Source organism: Rutidosis leptorrhynchoides, chromosome 2, assembly GCF_046630445.1.
Source record: "Rutidosis leptorrhynchoides isolate AG116_Rl617_1_P2 chromosome 2, CSIRO_AGI_Rlap_v1, whole genome shotgun sequence".
NCBI lineage: Eukaryota > Viridiplantae > Streptophyta > Magnoliopsida > Asterales > Asteraceae > Rutidosis > Rutidosis leptorrhynchoides.
The window spans coordinates 79778422-79782695 of record NC_092334.1 but is presented as its reverse complement, the minus strand read 5'-3'; positions in this window follow the sequence as shown (position 1 = coordinate 79782695).

The window sequence follows — 4274 nt, the reverse complement described above, 5'->3', positions numbered from 1 at the left end:
TTATATCAATTTCACAATATCTATAAACTTAAGAACTATGTTTAATCAACAAGATTCTTTCTTGGTTAAATTCACATAAAACCTAGTTTACTAAGATCACTCTAAGTAAACTACATGATTGTAAAACCTAAATATCATCCAATTACCATCCTATATTCACATATAGGTGTTTAGATCACTAGGTGTTGAAGTACAAATTATAGCCTTTGATAAATTCACATAAATCAAGTCATAACTCGTATAATTGAACTAGAATATAAAGATAGTTACAACAATGGATTTCTTGAAAGAACATGGGGATTTAGATTTTGATTAACTAACTAGATTCAACCCGGTTAAACTCACGTGAAACCTTAATTACAACAATCACTTGAGGTAATTTCATAACTATGTTGCTTTGGAACTTATTCAATTACCGAATTAAACACATAACAAAATCACTTAAGTGTATGTATCTAATCGTCTAGATTACTAGATGTATTGAAGTACAGATTGTTTTCCTAGTTAACTCACATTAATAGGTTGCAATCTATATAATTGAAGTAATGATCTAAACATGCATAACAATGGTTCTTACGGTTGAACTAGATAATTAAATCAATCAAACATATGTATAACTAGCATAACATCAAAGTATAGAACAATCCCAAGCCATAAATCTTACATTGAAGCAAACACACAAGGCTTTTAGCCTAACATAATCATAGTAGAACTAATGAAACAGTAAATACAAGTTGAATTCATGTTAAAAAGATATAGAACAATAGTACCAATTGCGATAAACGATCCTAGCTTAATATTGATATTGAAAGAGTGGAGATTAACTTGCAGCCTTTCTTGGACCTTGAAAATCGTCTTAAAACTGGGGGAGAACGTAGTAGTGAAGGTCTCCCAAGTAAGTAACCATTTGCTTCATTAAATAGCCTCAAAAGTTAGGTATTTTGGCCAGAAAGTGACCAGATGCGCCGCATCTCTTTGGGATGCGCTGCATCTCTTTACGTTTAGTAGATTCCAACTCGATTCTGCACTCAGGACTGTCGGCAGGGGGTCAGATGCGCCGCATCTGGGACAGATGCGCCGCATCTGGCATCTGTTGCTATTTTGGCCCAGAAGTCTTCATGCTCCGCATCTGAAACTGTCGGGAGTTATTTGGTGCAAAGATGCGTCGCATCTAAGAGAGATGCGCCGCATTTGGACCTGTTTCAGTGGTTTCGGGCTGTTTTACGCATTCGATCTTCGTTTTAACTCTGTTTTCGCTGTTGGTCTTCATTTATTCATTCACAATGGACTTTTTACAAATGTACATGAATTACAATACATACGTATAACAATTACATACAAATAGAACAACATTGGATCGAAATAACGACAATAAACATGTATAATTTTGGCGTTATCAATAGTTGTAATCGAACAATATATATTGTAACTTTATATATTGTTTATTTAATTTGTATATATATATATATATATATATATATATATATATATATATATATATATATTAAAAATACCTAATTTGTTTTATATGTGTATTTATATAAAAATTGTTAATATAAGATATTCATACTTGTGTGTAATATTATTTATGAGTATATTTTTATATACTTAATAATATGGTAAATTAAAGTTGTATTTGATTATAATGATAATATTAATAATGACATTATTTATAATAATAATTATAATAAGAATCATAGTAATAATAATAGTGACAATAATAATAATATTAATATTTTAAGATTTTAATAATTTTATGTATGTATATATATATATATATATATATATATATACTCTGTTTATAAATTTTCATGTTCTTAGCTATATTATTCATATCCTAATCAGTATAAACTTTATAGTTATATACATATTTACTTATTCAATATCATACGATTTTTAGTTCATAAACTTTTAATACTTAACTATAATCTTAATTGTAACGATAGCCGTAATAATAATAGTAAATGATCTAATTGATAATAATTTTACTAGTAACAATAATTATAAGAATATTAATAATAGTAATGATATTATTAGTGATTATACTTATGTTAATAATAATCAAAAATTTCATGTTAAGTTTCTAAACTAATAACTAAGACTTCTATAACATCAATTTGTAATTTTAATCATAATAATAATGATGATACTTATTTTAATAATAATCATTCTAATAATAATATTTAGTGATATAATGATAATAATAATACTAGTAACTAGTAATAATTTTATTAATAACGATAATAAGAATTATAATAATAATGTTAATAACTAATACTAATGAGTATAGTAATAATAATAACAATCATAATAATAATAATAACAATTAATAATAATAATAATAATAATAATAATAATAATAATAATAATAATAATAATAATAATAATAATAATAATAATAATAATAATAATAATAATAATAAGATAAATGAGATAGACTACCTTCAAAGAAATTCGGCCTAAAAAGAAGAATACTGCCTCCCCACGGACTCGAACCCAAGACCTCTCACTCCCCGACACACACACACTTAACCATCCTTCTGTTTTCTGTTTTCTGTAATCATATGAATTCTATATTTATTTAAACCGTTCTCTTGTTTCTCTTCTACCTTTTCAATTCACTGATTGATCAAGAAACCCATTTACAAATCAAAGCAATACATTTTAAAGGTTGACTAAAGATGTGAAAACACAATGGGAAACAATCAGTTATACCTTAACTTGATTTAACAGAACAAAACAAAAGCAGTAGCAGGCTGAAGCACGAAGAACACCTCAATCTTCAAATTCGAAATTAAGAACATTTTAGACCCAAGTTTCTTCATGAAGTAGGTTTAAAATCCATCTTAGAAACTTTCTAATTACTCAATTGAAACAGAAATATAAAAATAACTTCGAATTTCTTCATAAACAAAACGTTTGACTTTTTAAACTTAACCTTTGACTCCAAAATTAAAGATCGATAGAATGATTTAGGTTTTGAAACTTTGCAGAAAGATCACTCATTATATTCCTAATAAAACTGCATTTAAGGATTTGAGAATTTGATTTGTTTTTGAAGCTTTAAAAAAAACAAGAACAGAGGTTGCGTCTGTGTTCTTGGGGATTTTTGGTGATTTCAATCGAAAATAAAGCTGTAAGGAGTAGTGGCATTTGATAGTTGATAACGTGAGGTTTTATTGGTATCCCTCACCACTGAAATTGAATCGTTTACACAATAAGTTGATGTCGACAGGAATTAAATCAGGTACCGAATCAAATAAAAAAAATAACAAAAGTGATGGTGATGGCAAACTGATTTTGGCTGTTAATGTAATCTCCATGTTGTGATTTGTACTAAAGATTAGATCAGCTACATATTGATAGTAACACCAAATGGATCATGATTCTGCAATCGTACCCATAATTCTTTTATAATTAATATTAATAATTAATAATTATAATTATATGAATAATAATTCTAATAATAATAATAATAATAATTCTCTTAATAATAAATAATACTGAATATTATTTATATTAATAATAATAACATAATAATAATAAAATTAATACTAATTATCTAATAATAATAATAATATTTATCATAATAATGGTATTTTTTAATTGTATTGTTTTTATAACAATAATAATAATAATAATGATAATGATAATAATGGTTTTTAATGACAAAACATAATAATGTTACTAGTAATTACAAGTTACATATTTTAATTTTTATATCTATATATATTATTTATTAAATTATTATTAACAATATAGATATCAATACTAATAATAATAATGAGAGTAATACTTATAATATTGATATAAAAATTTATGCTTCTCAATCTCATAAAAAAAAATACAAATATCAATATTAATAATGAAAGTAAATATATTAATAAAATACTTATTTTAAATTGTACTTAAATATATTAATATTATAAGTTATTATTCATGTAACATTTAATACATATATAATAACGTATATTGAGTACTGAATATTTATATTTTATAATATAATAAAAATTTATTTATAAGAATCATATATATAGATTCAGAATCATATCCTATATATACTTTTATATTCTCATATATTAGTAACTTAAATATTCTATTTATTATCTTAAATTTTTAATTTCAATTGATTAAGTGTACTTTATTAATTCAAATTATTGTATATACATTTATATTTATATATATACATATTTATATATTTATTTACACGTAATTGTTCGTGAATCGTCGGGAATGGTCAAAGGTTAATTACCTTCATGTAAACAGTTTCAAAT